Source organism: Hippopotamus amphibius, chromosome 4 (genome assembly GCF_030028045.1).
Source record: "Hippopotamus amphibius kiboko isolate mHipAmp2 chromosome 4, mHipAmp2.hap2, whole genome shotgun sequence".
NCBI classification, from domain to species: Eukaryota; Metazoa; Chordata; class Mammalia; order Artiodactyla; family Hippopotamidae; genus Hippopotamus; species Hippopotamus amphibius.
Window position 1 is genome coordinate 6,039,423 of NC_080189.1, and position 16,078 is coordinate 6,055,500.

The window sequence follows — 16,078 nt, forward strand, 5'->3', positions numbered from 1 at the left end:
AACAAGGCTCCTTGGATTTAAAGGATGGAAAAAGAAAATCGATAGATTCACTGCATAAAAATAAAGTCCTGAGCGATAAAAAATTGCAGGGCAAAAAAAACCCTAAGAGAAACATAACTAAAGGGAAATCAACACCTGGACAAAAATGTGACTACGCTAATAGGTTAGTATCACTAACACATGCAAAGCGCACAGATGTCGCTTAAAAAAAACATAAAATCTTGACAAAGTAAAGAAAGTACAGGACTTCTCTGGTGGCACAGTGGTTAAGAATCCGCCTGTCAATGCAGGGGACACAGATTCGAGCCCTGGTCCGGGAAGATTCCACATGCCACGGAGCAACTAAGCCCACGCACCACAACTACTAAGCCTGCACTCTAGAGCCTGCACGCTACAACTATTGAGCCCACGTGCCACAACTACTGAAGCCCGCGCAGCTAAAGCCAGTGCTCCACAACAAGAGGAGAAGCCACCACAATAAGAAGCCCACACACCGCAAGAAAGAGTAGCCCCCAATCGCTGCAACTAGAGAACGCCTGCACACAGCAACGAAGACCCAATGCAGCCAATAAATAAATACATTCATTAAAAAACAAAGGAAAAGAAAAAGAAAGAAAGTACAAATGGCCACTTCACGTAGAAATCACTCGCTTTGGCTTGGAACTCAAAGAAATCGAAATTAAAAATGAAGTTCCACCTCTCACCTACCAAAGCCTAACATGACTTGTGTCTGTGAGGCCTGGTGCTGGCAAACATGCGTGTGCCCCCGCCCCCAGCAGCTCAGCCCTTGGCCCCTCATGCTAAAGCCACAGGGACTGCTCCAGAGACCGTCTGACATGAACACAAAGATTTAGGCCCAAAGAAGTCCAGCACGACCAAAAAAGTGAAATCGACCAGAGTGTCCACCAACACAAAAACGAGGGAGTAAGTGACACGTCTGCAGATGGAGGGACATCACGCAATCATTTAAAATAACATCTGCAAACACTTTTTGACTTAGCACAGCAGCAACACTTATGATCGTTTTTTGAAAAAGCAAGATACGAAATTGTATGCAACACGGACCTGTATAAAAAACGCAGGGAAAAAGGAACATAACAAAATGAGGACAGACACCAACTCCGGCGGTTAGGACCTGCCGTGATTTTTTTTTCTGCCTCTTTCTATTTTTCTGCAAAATGTATATTTCACCCTGTTTCCTACAATGTTTGTAGAGCATACACTGCTTTTGTAAAAAGAAAGCAAGACAGAAGAAATGGAAGACTGTTCCACCTGGGGATGAGGGCTGGGTGAGGGAAGAAATGTCTTGCCAGAAAAAAGGGAGGGTTTGCCCTTTCCTGGCTGAACCCCCCCCTTTTAAATTAATTAATTAATTAATTAATTGGCTGCATTGGGTTTCTGTTGCTGTGCACGGGCTTTTTCTAGTAGTGGCGAGCAGGGCTACTCTTTGTTGCAGTGCGCGGGCTTCTCATTGTGGTGGCTTCTCTTGTTGCAGAGCACAGGCTCTAGGCAGGCAGGCTTCAGTAGGTGCAGCATGTGGGCTCAGTAGTTGCGGCACACGGGCTTAGTTGCTCCGCGGCATGTGGGATCTTCCCAGACCAGGGATTGAACCCATGTCTCCTGCATTGGCAGGCAGCTTCTTAACCACTGGGCCACCAGGGAAGTCCCTCCTGGCTAAACCCTTGGCCCCCCAAAGGCCCCCGAGCCTCCACACCTGCAGTGGCTCTGGGTCACCACACAGCCTGACCAGGGCTCACACCAGCTTTTGGACTCCAGCTCTGGGTGGGACACAAAAGAAGAAAGTGGGCTGGACTAGTCTAATAGACGTACACTTTGCCCATCTTTCTAGAATTTTATTTTAGGGTATAAAAGCGCATTCACAGGACTTCCCTGGTGGTCCAGTGGGTAAGACTCCATGCTCCCAATGCAGGGGGCCCAGGTTCCATCCCTGGTCAGGGAACTAGATCCTGCATGTCGCAACTAAAGATCCCACATGCGGCACCTAAAAAAACAAAAAGACTCCGCACACCGCAACTAAGAGCTAGTGCAGCCAAATAAATAAATAAATATTAAAAATAAATAAATAAAAGCACACTCACAGCACGCTCAGAAAGCTGCTCTTGGTCCTCTGCCCTCTTCCCTTTCCTTTATGTGTAAGCTTCCAGAATGAGTGTCCCCTCCCCCCACCAAAGCCCCAATGCTAGGACTTGGACTTAGCATTTCACACAAGGCCCAGCCTGGGCAGCAAGCAGCAGCTGCTTACAGAACGCGCTGGCAGGCATCCGCAGTCTGCGGGATAGGCCTCTCTCGCGATTACAGCCTCATGATATTTTGCAGTATGTACGTCCCATCCATCGTCCAGCCATTCCCCTGCTGAGAACCACTCACGATGCTTCCTTTTTTTTTTCAACCTCTACAAGCAAGGCTGCAACCAACACCTGCGCACCTATGTGTGTTCTTTCCATGGGTTACATGCTCCAAAGAAGAACAGTTGGGTTCAAAGAAAAATGTGAATTTTTCACGTTCATGGATAATGCCTGATTGCTTTTCCAAATACGAGGCAGCAATTCACCCCCTGCCATTCCCCCACCAACAACATATGAGAACACCCATTTTGCCTCTCTCACCAGCATCAAAAGTCACCAGCTCACTTTCTGCTACTGAACGAGGAACCCAGGACCTTGCTCTTCAGATCTGTCTCCCTGTAGATGAAACGCAGGAGGAAGGATCTTCTCATGGTCACCAGCAACGTGCATTTCCTCTGCCCTGAATTCTCTGCCTGGTCCTATTCTTTGTCCACTTGTCTTTGGGGTTTTAAAAATCTTTTTCTTAACAATTTAGAGGAGGGAATTAATTCCCTGGCCCTCCAGTGATTATGACTCCACACTTTCACTGCTGAGGGCCTGGGTTCAATCCCTGGTTGGGGAACTAAGATCCCACAAGCCGTGTGGCACGGCAACCTAAATGTCCATCGACAGAGGAATGATAGAGAAGATGTGGTACATGGATACAATATTACTCAGCTATAAAAAGGAACGAAATTGGGTCATTTGTACAGACGTGGATGGACCTAGAGACTGTCATACAGAGTGAAGTGAGTCAGAAAGAGAAAAACAAATATCGTATATTACTGCATGTATGTGGAATCCAGAAAACTGGTACAAATCAACCGGTTTGCAAGCCAGAAACAGAGACACAGATGTAGAGAACGAACATATGGACACCAAGAGGGGAAAGCTGGGGGTGAGGGGGATGATCTGGGAGATTGGGATTGACATATATACACTAATACATATAAAGTAGATGACTAATATGAAAAAAGATTACACAGATATTCCCCTATTTAAAAAAAGAACACAATTTAGAGGAATTGTTTGTGTCACAGGCATCTTAACCATTCATCTGGCATATGTACATGACAAGCAAACTCTCCTACTCTATTCTACAAAAATGTAATTAAATCTGTTAATTTTGTAATTGATTACATCATCTGAACAACAAGAGCAGCAACAAAATCCACAAGACAAGAGTGATACAAAAAGGGGGGGGAGGGGGTCTCTTCCTGACAGAAGAAGACCAGCTAAGACTTGCAGAAAGTATGGCCAGATGAGAAAATCACCACGTGGCAACCCCAACAGAACAGACTCAGGCAAGATCACTGATGCACTGAAAACTGTTGAGTGAAAGTTGTTGGAGCAGTTTATTTCCAAGGCGCAGAAGTCTCACCTCACAGTTTATGCATGAATTACAAATGGGGAGGCGATGGGCCTTCAGGATTAGGAGAGCTGGTAATGATCCCCTAAGGTCACTCACAGCAGGGCCTGAAGTGACACAACAGGAGGTCCTTCTGTTGAAAGGGTTACGCTGGATCTTACCAAGCCCCCGACCTCGCTTCAGGTCATGGGCACCAAGTGGGAAAGAGGGGCAAGTCAAATACCAACAAGCGGCCACCGCACCCGAATGAGCACGACCTTCTATCAGAAACCTGCCCCAGACTCTTCAAGAGTCTGTGTGAGGGCTTCCTAGGTGGCGCAGTGGTTAAGAATCCGCCTGCCAATGCAGAAGTCACGGGTTTGATCCCAGCTCCAGGAAGATCCCACATGCCGCGGAGCAACTAAGCCCGTATGCCAAAAAAATTAAAAAAAAAAAAAAAAAAAAGAGTCTGTGTAATACGCTGGTCAGAATGGCCATCATTAAAAAGCCTATAAATAACAAATGCTGGAGAGGGTGTGGAGAAAAGGGAACCCTCTTGCACTAATGGTGGGAATGTAAGTTGGTGCAGCCACTATGGAGAACAGTATGGAGGTTCCTCAAAAAACTAAAAATAAGAAACTTGTACCATAATGTTTATTGCAGCACTCTTTACAATAGCCAGGACATGGAAGCAACCTAAATGCCCATCAACAAATGAATGGATACAGAAGATGTGGCATATATATACAATGGAATATTACTCAGCTATAAAAAGGGATGAGATGGAGCTATATGTAATGAGGTGGATAGAACTACAATCTGTCATACAGAGTGAAGTAAGTCAGAAAGAGAAGGACAAATATTGTATGCTAACTCACATATACGGAATCTAAAAATGGTACTGATGAACTCAGTGACAAGAACAAGGAAGCAGATACAGAGAATGGACTGGAGAACTCGAGGTATGGGAGGGGGCAGGGGGTGAAGGGGAAACTGAGAAGAAGCGAGAGAGTAGCACAGACATATATATACTACCAACTGTAAAATAGTCAGTGGGAAGTTGTTGTATAACAAAGGGAGTCCAACTTGAGGATGGAAGATGCCTTAGAGGACTGGGGCAGGGAGGGTGGGGGGGACTCAAGGGGGGGGGCGTCAAGGAAGGGAGGGAATACGGGGATATGTGTATAAAAACAGTTGATTGAACCTGGTGTACCCCCAAAAAAAAAAAAAAAAAAAACTGAAAGGATAAAAACAAAACAAAACAAAACAAAACAAAAAAAACAAACCCCCAATAGCATGGGGTAATAAATACTGAGAATAAGAAAAAAAAAAAAAAAAAACTAAAAATAGAGTTACCATATGATCCAGCAGTCCCACTCCTCAACATATATCCAGACAAAACTCCAATAATTCAGGGCTTCCTAGGTGGCGCAGTGGTTGAGAATCTGCCTGCCAATGCAGAGGACACGGGTTCGATCCCTGCTCCAGGAAGATCCCACATGCCACGGAGCAACTAAGCCCGTGTGCCAAAAAAAAAAAAAAAACTCCAATAATTCAAAAAGATACGTGCACCCCTATGTTCACAGCAGCACCATTTACAATAGTCAAGACATGGAAGCAACCTAAATGTCCACTGACAGATGAATGGATAAAGAAGATGTGGCACATATATACAATGGAATATTACTCAGCCATAAAAAAAGAATGAAATAATGCCATTGGCAGCAACATGGATGGACCTAGAGATTATCATACTAAGTGAAGTAAGCAAGACAGAGAAAGAGAAATACCATGTGATATCACTTATATGTAGAATAAAAAATATGACACAAATAAACCTATCTACGAAACAGAAACAGACTCACAGACATGGAGAACAGACTTGTGATTGCCAAGGGGATGGGCGTGGGGGAGGGGTGGATCGGGAGTTTGGGATCGGTAGATGCAAACTATTATATATAGGATGGATAGACAACAAGGTCCTACTATAGAGCACAGGGAACTATGTTCAAAATCATGTGATAAACCATAATGGAAAAGAATATGAAAAAGAATGTGTATGAGGACATCCCTGGTGGTCCAGTGGTTTAGAATCTGCCTTCCAACACAAGGGACGCAGGTTCGATCCCTGGTCTGGGAACTAAGATCTCACATGCCGCAGGGCAACTAAAGCCCACGCGCCACAACTACTGAGCCCATGCACAACTAGAGAAGCCAGCATCACAATGAAGATCCTGTGTGCCTCAACTAAGACCCGATACAGCCACATAAATAAATAAATAAATGTTAAAAAAAAAGGAATGTGAATGTATAACTGAATCACTTTGCTGTACAGCACAAATTAACACAACATTGTAAATCAATTATACTTCAATTGGGACTTCCTTGGTGGCACAGTGGTTAAGAATCCACCTTCCAATGCAGGGCACACAGGCTCAATCCCTGGTTGGGGAACTAAGATCCCACATGCCATGGAGCAACTAAGCCCGTGCACCACAATGAAGAGTAGCCCCCGCTCTCCACAACTAGAGAAAGCCCATATGCAGCAACGAAGACCCAACGCAGCCAATAAATAAATAAATAAATTTATTTATTTTTTTAAAAAACTATACTTCAATAAAATTTTTAAAAAATAGAAAAAAAACGAGTCTGTGTGATGCAAAAAAGCATCACGATGGATCCTGTGCCATCCTGATCCCATCCTGATTTGTAAAAACAAAGAGGTTACATAAGGCACTTGCGGGTTACTTGACATTTGGTTACGGAGGAGCTAGTCAATGATGGATGGCTGAGAGTTCTTGCCCATCTTCTTAGGTGTGACACTGGTATTGTTACGTAGGAGGACCGTCTGTTCGTAGGAAATGCCTGTTGGAGTGCTTGGGGGGAAGCACCATCACGTCCACAGCTAGTGACCATCACTTCCACCAAAAAAAGTGTGTGTCAGAGACAGAGGGAAGCAAACGGGGTAGCTGTTAACCATGAATCGTTCAAGGTGGTCATTTTTGCAAAATAAAAGGCTCCAGGAAAAATCTGTCAGTCTTTTCCTCTATAAATTCTGGGTTTCCTGTCTGGCTTAAGAGGGTCCGTCTTATCCGAAGGTTAGACAATACTCTTTTACTTTTCTCCTGTATTTTTAAAAGCTTTATGTTTTTCATGGTGCAGCAGCGCATGCCAGCTCAGAACACAGAATCTGAGACCGGATTTCCCGGGGTCCGGGTCCTGCCTCTGTCACTGGGAGGCGAGTAACCTTGGGCAAATTCCTTTCCATCTCCGTGCCTCAGTTTCCTCATCTGCAAGACGGGGATGATAAGACCCCAAGAACATCTCAAGAATTACAAGCAAGCACAGAGGGCAGAGCCTAGCACACAAGGAGCACTAACAGGAAGCTCCTCTCGAGTTCTGTTCTTTCTGAGATACCAGATCTGATGCTGCCACCGTTCGTTCAGAACCCTGCAGCTCGCTGGCACCCGAAGCAAGAGCTGTCAATCTTGCGACGTTTGCAGCACAAAGTGCTGGAGTGTGGGGTGGCACGTTCGAACAGTTTAAAAACACACTACGCCAGCAATTTTCATAATAAAATCACGACTCCAGTAAAACAGTCTCTTGTGGTGCCTATCAAAGCAGCCAGGCGTGCCACAGGACTCCCCCCACATCCCTCCACGCCGGGTCGCTGGGGAGAAGCCCCATCAAGGCCACGGCCCACGGGCCCATGGTGCGTTCTTTCGGAAACAAGATTTTTCTCTGGTGCCAACTCAGCCTCACCCAGCCAGTCCTTTCCTGCTCAGAGCACAGGGACCCCAGACGCCCCACTCCCGGCTGGACTGCCCTAGGGCAGCACCGGCACCGCTCCCCTAGCTTCCCACAGAACTCAATTTCACCCTTGATAAAGTTTAGGGTGCGCCCCGGAAGGAAAGGCAGTGGCAATGCCCAAGGCACCCGGTTCAGAATTCAGAAAGGCCTCCCCCTCCTCCGCCTCCCCCCACCCAGGGCCGCACACAGCTCCCTCCACCTGGACCGCCCGGCCCCTCACTCTCCTGGACCGATCTTCTCTTGCAGACAGAGGGGAAGGACTCCCTCCCGGGGACCCTGCCCCCTCAGTGGCTCTGTGTTAAGCTGTGTGGACCTGGGTCAGGGTCTCCGTACCTCTGTCGCTGGTGCCCCCGACCTGGACTCAACTGACCGCCCCCGACCCCCACAGGGCCCGTCCCTCCCTGCACGCTCGTGAGAGACCCAGGTGGTGGCCGGTGTCCCTCCCGCAGACTCACACCCCCGTCACCAGGCAAGGGTCACACAGCTGGGGCAGAACGTGGCCGCCTACCTGTCCCCAAACCCGCCCCGCCCCCCCAGGGCTGGGTGGAGGGAAGGCCACCCCCCCATGTCCCAGGGCGGCTTTCTTGCCGAGCAGGTCTCAGGGTTTAGGGCTGACGGGTCAGAAGCTTGTGCCAGAAAGCAGGACACCGTGCTCTTGATGACCTGTCAGCTCTGACCCAGCTCTGACCCCGGGAGGAGGAAGGAGGACAGAGAGCTCCACGCGCTGCCACCTTCCTCCAGGTCACCCAGTGCTGCTGCAGGCTGGGCCAGAGCCAGGCGGAGAGCCGCACGGCCCAGACTCGGCAGTGGGGAGCCACGGGCCTCCGAGAGAGAAGCTCAGCCCCTCCACAAATGGCCTCCCTCCCAGCCCTGCTCCAGGGGCTGCAAAGGTGCCTGACAGCCCGCAGCCCCCCTGCCCTCGGCCGCGCGTGCAGCACCCGAGGGCAGCCCCGTGGCCCTGGAGGGGACAGAGCAGCGTGATACCGGCGAGGGCTCCCTGAATGACCTCTAGGCCCAACAGGGCTCCTGGGTTGGGTACAGAGCAGGGAGGGCCCCTGGTCACTGGTACCTGCCAGGCTGGTACTGGGCTGGGGACCCAAGGCCCACCCACCACCACCGGCTCCGTGTCCAGAAGGAAAACAGCAAGTGAGGGAGACGCGAGTTCGGGGCCAGTGTGGGCCAGGCCCCATGATGGACCAGGCCAGGGGAGGCTGGGGGGTGGGGGGGACACACCCAACAGACCAGGGCCTCGAACCAGAAGAGTGGGAGATGGAGCTGGACACAGGCAGGTTTAGATCCCAGCTCTTCTTTTTTTTGTAAATTTATTTATTTATTGGTTGTGTTGGGTCTTCATTGCTGCACACGGGCTTTCTCCAGTTGCGACAAGTGGGGGCTCCTCTTCGTTGTGGCGTGCGGGCTCCTCATTGCCATGGCTTCTCTTGTTGCGGAGCAAGGGCTCTAGGGGGGCAGGCTTCAGTAGTTGCGGCACATGGGCTCAACCGTTGTGGCTTGAGGGCTCTAGAGTGCAGGCTCAATAGTGGAGGCGCACGGGCTTAGCTGCTCCACGGCATGTGGGATCTTCCTGGAATTGGCAGGCAGATTCTTAACCACTGTGCCACCAGGGAAGTCCAATCCCAGCTCTTCTTACAGGTAAAGGGCAGTAACAGCCCTGGCCGCCGTGTGCTCAGCGCCCACTGAGAGAAGCAGCGTGAACGCCACAGCTGGCAGTGGACAGGGGACCCAGGAAGGGAGGCGAGAGTCTGTTAACACAGGTTCAGGATGGTGTGTCCCCCCAGAGAGTGACCGGCTGGGAGAGAACGGGACCTCTGCAGAATGACAGCCTCAGCCTTCTCTGGGTTGACTGGAGGGGCCTCAGGACATCTCATCCAAGAGGTCACCAAGGGCTTGCTAAAGGCAGAGGGCTGCCCAGCCCAGCCCATCAGCAGGTTCCCTGCTGGCTCCTGGGACAAAGGTTAACAAGAGGGGGTTGGTGAAAGGGATCCAGGCAGCGCTTATTGCTGCAACACAACAGGATGCTCCTTCCTGGGAGGCTCCACAAGCATCTCATCTCCAAGCAGCAGGGAGGGGAGGGGGAAGGTCTCCCTATTTCAGGGCCCGGAAGTGGGCTCAGAGAGAGAGCAAGGAAGCTAATCCAGGCTGCTGGCCGCGAGGAGCCTGATTCCGTGCCACGTGTGTTCCAAGAGTACGTGCATGTTTACACACTTTCCGCTATTATATACACATTACTCAGCATAACGACAAAACACAAACCAAAAAGAAAAAAAACAAAAACAAACCAAAAAAAACACCTTACGAAAACAGCTCCTGCCTGAGACGCCAGGATGGGGTGAGCGGAACATTGTGACTTTGCTGGTGACACATTCGTGGGGCACGGCTGAGGGGGACCTGGCTAGCAGGCACCCAGCCGCCACCGTGCTGCGAAAAGGCCTGGGGGCCTCACCTGACCTACTGCGGAACAGTGACCTTGAATGCCGGGTCGGTGGCTCCCACCCTCTCTGGCCCGCAGAGCGAGGGCTGGCTCACGGTCTGCACGGCTGATTGGCCTGCACGATCGGGACCCTATTCCCTAAGGGTCTGCACCTCACAATCCAGCACTTGATTCCATCAAGCGTGGGGCGGATACGCAGAGGCCTGCCAGTCCACGGACTGTGCTGTTCACATGCACTCTGCCCTCCAACAGCCTCTCGGGCTGGCACGTCCACTCCTGGTCAGGCCCACCGGCGCTTGACCCGCAGCAGATGGAAGAGCTTGCCTCCCTTGCCCTCACCCTAACTCGGGATTATCCCCTGGCCGTGATGCAGAGGGGGCGGACGGGGACGTAAGTAGGTCAGAGCAGCAGCCACTTGGGATGAAACCACCAAACCCAAGTGACGTGAGCCTCGCTGGGGCCCGTGGGCAACCCATTCGCAACCGAGACGCTGACTAAGAGGAGCCCAGACACACACCCCCTACTCCAGGTTCTCGCAAAAGAGCAGAGCCTGGGCTCGCTCCCCACCTTCCACCGTGAGCAGAACTGCCTGAATCTCGGTTCTGAAACTTGAGAACCCCTCGATGGGAACATGTTTCGTGGCCGAGCCCCCTCAAGAGTAGTTGTACTTCCAGGTTTTAAGAAAATCCACAGTGACAAAAAGCTATTGTGGGGACTTCCCTGGTGGCGCAGTGGTTAAGAATCCACCTGCTAATGCAGGGGACATGGGTTCCATCCCTGATCCAGGAAGATCCCACATGCTGCAGAGCAACTAAGCCCATGCACTACAACTACTGAGCCTGTGAGCCACAACTACTGAGCCCGTGTGCCACAACTACTGAAGCCCATGTGCCTAGAGCCCATGCACCATAACGAAGAGTAGACCCCACTCTCCGCAACTAGAGAAAGCCCATGTGCAGCAACGAAGACCCAATGCAGCCAGTAAATCAATGAATAAATTTATTTTAAAAAAGAAAAAGCTACTGTGAATTCAGTAACACTTCTAAACGGATTTGTCTGCTACCCATCACCATAGCCGGAGCAGGTACTCAATAAAGGAGTGTTTCTTGAATGACTGAATGAAAACAGCAGGGCAAACATGAAAAGGACATTGCTTAAAAATTTTAATACAATATTTTAGAAAGGTGAATCCAAAAGGATATACTTCTGTATTCAATTTTTCCAACAAAAAGGTACCCTTTCGTCATCTTAGAAGCTTAAATTAGAGCTATCCTTCCAATATCAGAGCCACTGGCCATGTGCAGCTCCTAAGCACCTGAAATGCGGCCAAACGGAGAGGCGCTGAGGGTGTGAAACACAGAGGGGAGTTGAAGACTTAGTTGAAAAAAGAACGTGAGATGTCTCACTAAAATTTTTTGTTAATTGCACATTGAAATGATATTTCAGATACAATAGGTTACATAAAACACATTATTAAAGTTAATTTTTTTTTTTTTACTTTTTTAATATGGCTACTTTAAATTTAAATTTACAGGTGACTCACGTAACTGGTGTTGAATTAAAGGAAATATTTTAACTGACAGGCAGCCTATCAGATGAAAGCAATGCTGGGCGCTTGTGTGACACACTCCTTGTGACGAGCTGTGGTCAAGGCTCTGCTCCTATCGGCTGGAACCTCAGACAAGTCCAGACCTGGCACCCCTCCCTGGGGCCTGCCAGGCTAGACCAACTTACCCCAAACTCTGCCCTGCCAGGTTCCCCCACTCGCCAGCTCAGGTTCAGACAGCAGGACTGGGGGGGCCACCGAGGCAGGTACCACAAGGCACACTCCCTCCCGTGCTCTCACTGAGTCCTCACTGCAGCCCTGCAAAGGCTGGAGCCACTGGGCACACTTCTGAGGGGCTGAGGCTGGTCTAAAAGCTTTGCACACGTTAACGTACTCCATTCTTAACACCTACACAATGAGATAGGTGCTCGTTAACCTCATATTAGCAACAAGGGAGCTAAGACACAGAAAGGTTACGGAACTCACCCAAGGTCACCCCGCTACTAAGTGTCAGGAATGTAAATCTAGGCAGCCTGAGTCCAGAGCCGGAGTGTACCCGCTACCCCGTACAGACTGTGACAGAGAAGGAACGACACCAGGCTTCATTCTACCATGTCATCCAACGTAAAACAGTCTAGAAGAGTCTAGAAGCACCAACCAAGCCACCACATCTGCACAGCGCTTCTCACCAAAGGCCCTTCATTTAGGGCCTGTTTAACCAAAAGAGTCCTCTAGGCAGGGACGTGCATCGGCCCCTCCTTGGAAGAGACCACACGCAGAGGAGGGGCTGGGAGCCCCCACCAGGAGCACAGCAGGAGCCCCGAGCAGGGTCCAGCTCTCCCAGCCTCCTGGTCCCATCACACACACAGACACACACAGAGAGGCCATGGCTGGACTCAAATCCCACTCTCCCAGCTTGGGCTCCAGGTTCGCAAGCCATCAAAACACCAAATTAAAAGGCAAAAGAGAAACTGCTGTGGGCGGGCACACCAACAGTGGCGAGGAGGGGCGCTGACAAACAAGAAAGAGAAAGAAAATACACGCTATGAACAGGCTCAAAAACAGCAAAGGCACATCCCTCTGGGACCACGTGCCATGGGCTCACTTCATCCCGGTGCCCAGGGCGCCGGGAGGGCCGGAGTGCCGCCGCAGAGACCAAGACGGCGGCTCACCTCCAGCACACAGCAATGTTCGCCTGATCTATATTTGGAGATTAAAATTGTCTTACACAGGGACTTCCCTGGCGGTCCAGGGGTTAAGAGTCTGAGCTTCCACTGTACCGGGTGCAGGCTCCATCCCTGACCAGAGAACTAAGATACCACATGCCACAGCCAAAAAAATACTGAAAAAACAAAAAGAAAAAACAAAACTCTCTTATACATATTAAGAAAAAGAATAACACACCACGGGAGGAAGCGGAATAAAGGATACGAACAGATTCAACAAAATACGACCAAAAAATGTTGTTTAATGTTGACTCTCACTAGTAATCAAATACACACAAAATAAAACAACAACAAAAATCATCTCATCATTTCTCTTCACCTTTCAGGTGGATGGGGTTGGGGCAGGGAACAGGCAGTTCTGCCACAGGAAACGGGAAGGGCCTTCCTACGGGGCAGTGTGGCGCACGTAGCGAAAGTCACCAAAAGGTCGTGCATGCCTGACAGCCCCACCATTTTCTTCCTCTTGGGAATCTGTCCAAAGGAAATCAAGTGTGCAAAGGTTCAGGTACCAGGAGACTTGGATCCGCTGCACAGCCCGGCCCCAGGTACCATGCAGCCTCTCAACTCACGTCGAGCATGCACTGGGCCCTCGTTCTGTGCCAGGCACTGCCGTCAGCACCTGCCGCACTCGACCCCGTCACGCTGTCTCTACCCCTCCGTCTCACCTGAGAAAACTCAGGTACAGAGGTGATGACCAGCTCCCGGAGGGCTCCCGGGCAGCACGTGTTGTAGGCTGCGCGCGAGAAGGCAGACTCAGAACCTCCCACTGAACAGTCTGCCCTCCCTGCAGCAGGGACCCAAGCCTGAGACGGTCCAAATGCTCGCCGGTGGGGTCACAGTGAGCTGTGCAGATGCAACCAGAACTGGGCTCTAGGAGCACAGGCCAGGACAGGGGTGGGGGTACGGGTAGCGGTGGTGAGGAGGGTGCATTTATGACTTGCCTGAGTTCTCCCAGCCAGTCGGCGGCAGAACGGGAACGAGAACCCGGGTATCCTGATTCCCTGGCAGGGAGCTACCAGGTGGGGGCATGATTGCAGAGGCCTTTCTTATCTTCTCTTAACATTTATTTATTTACTTATTTATCTATATATTTATTTGGTTGCACTGACGTTAGGCAGGCTCCTTAGTTGTGGCATGTGAACTCTTAGTTGCAGCATACATGTGGGATCTAGTTCCCTGACCAGGGATCCAACCCCAGGCCCCCTGCATCGGGAGTGCAGAGTCTCATCCCCTGTGCCACCAGGGAAGTCCCGAGGCCTTTTTTGAATCTGCGACTCTGATTCCCCTTCTCCCAGTAGAGTATTTCCACAGAAGTCCCACTCTTGCTGTGAAATGCCAAAATCGTCAATCATGGAGCAGTAGATAGTAGGTATATATAACAGGAGAGAAGGCAGATGGGAAGGACACCCACCAGACAGACAGACAACAGCAGGTACCTCGGGGAGGGGAGGGGTGGAGGGCACACACATTTCTTCTACTTCCTTCCACATTTGAATGTGTTATAACCAGCATGAGTTATTTCTGTCGCTGAAAAGTATATTTACATTTTTTAAATGTTCGAATATTTTGGAGTGTTTCCTGATCGAGCATCTTTCTACTACACACGATATCCATGCTACTCACAGAAGGAAGAGCCCCCTCCGAGAACCGCCATTCAGTTGGGGGTTCAAGACACTCAGAAGAAAACTATGTCAGCAAAGAAGAGTTCTGGGTCACCCTTAAGTTATTCTCTAAAAGCTTCCAAAAGTTAACCTCGAGCTCAAAAGCTTGCCCGAGAGGCACCCAGAAGGGCTGACTGGGTATCCGAGCCTGACCCAGCAAAGCTCAGTCAGTCCATCCATGCCAAGGGGAAGAGCACCAGGCCTGAAGTTGGAAGAGCGGGCAGAGTTCCTGGCTCTGCCGTTCCTGTGTGGCCTTGGGAAGTGACTCCAAGTCCTAGGCAATCTCATTTGCAACATGGAGGCAATACCTGCACACCCAAGAAGACTGCAAAGGATTGCAGGGGCCTCACGACCATCTCCAGCAGGCAGGCGAGGAATGTTAACTGGTGGAACGCTGCACAGCCCCTGGTCCGCATCCTCAAAGCAGGTAGTCCCGGTCACCTCCCCTTCCCGCGCCCATACCCCTAGAGCTCAGCCCCAGGAGCCAAAATTAGCTGCCCCTCACCCTTGGCCTGCACGGTGGAAGCCGGCTGTGTGTCAGAAGAAACGCAATCCGGTTCAACCAATCAAGTTACCTGAATATTAAACGGAGGATGGGGCAAGCTAAAGGGTGCTGGGTGGGTGTTTAGGTGATGCTTAACAGGCACACCGGACTTCTCAGGGCCCCGGGTCTGCTTCCCCAGCCTCAGCTCCCTCGAGCTAGGGCCTCCTTCCTCCCTGCACTCCTGAGGTTCTGAGGTCAGAGGCTCGCTGACAGCTGCTGGGGAGGGCTCACAGTCAAATGCACGGCATGGACAGTAAGAGCTCATTAATCCACTTCTTCTGCCTGGTCTCCCCGTGGCCCTGGTGCCTCTGATCCAGCCAGCATTGCCTGGAGAGTACATTCTCAATTGTAACCCGCTCTCAACTACGACCTGCCGAGTGGCTCCCGCTTCGAGCCTCCCGTGACAGCCCGGCTCCTGCAGGCTTAAGCGCCACCCCATATGGTCTCCTGGAACACGGTGAAGTGCAAATGAATTGATACAGGATAAAGCGTTCAAAACTTCTGAACCAGGGTCCTCCTGCCTGTCCCCCGTGGACTCAATGGTCCAGGCACGCAGACCAGCCTGCTTCACCCTAAACCCTGTCCCTTGCCACCTTTGCCAACCTGTTCCCTGTGCAGGGAGCATCTCTGAGACCCTGCGCCTGGCACACACATTCAATTACAGAAATCAATGGTAGAGGAAAGTTATGGTATGTGCCAGCCACGGGGTGTTTAGGAGCAAGGACTCTCTTATCTGTATGGCATCCTCCACCTGGCAGAGAACTGGAGCGCAGGGAAGGAGGACTGAATGGCGGGCAGGGGGGTGCATCTCGAGGCCACCCGAGTTCCTGCAGGCTTGTGGTCTTGACAAGTCTTCCCCAGTCTCTCATCTTCACCCTGCTTTTCTTTCTTTCCTCCTTCCTTCCTTCCTTCCTTCCTTTATTTGAAAGCACAGGAAGACAGACTTTATTTACAGGAAGCCATCGCGATGGGTGTAGGGACCGTCCAGTGGGGGCCTTGTAGTGAGAGAGAGAGATTGGACTCAACTCCCCACCCTACTTTTCTTAAAACCTGAACTTTATTCCTGCCTCTCCCAGTCCCCTCTCTGGAACCTCCTATAGGCTGGTCTTTTCACCTTCAGGGTCCAGAGAGCTGGCTCAGCCCCTCCCC

At 50.6% G+C, this 16,078-nt stretch overlaps 1 protein-coding gene across 4 annotated transcripts in view; it reads right to left on the reverse strand.

The window, feature by feature from the left end:
• AGAP3 (ArfGAP with GTPase domain, ankyrin repeat and PH domain 3) overlaps nt 1-16,078 on the reverse strand; it is a 57,613-nt gene that overhangs the window by 37,277 nt on the left and 4,258 nt on the right. The window lies entirely within an intron of this gene.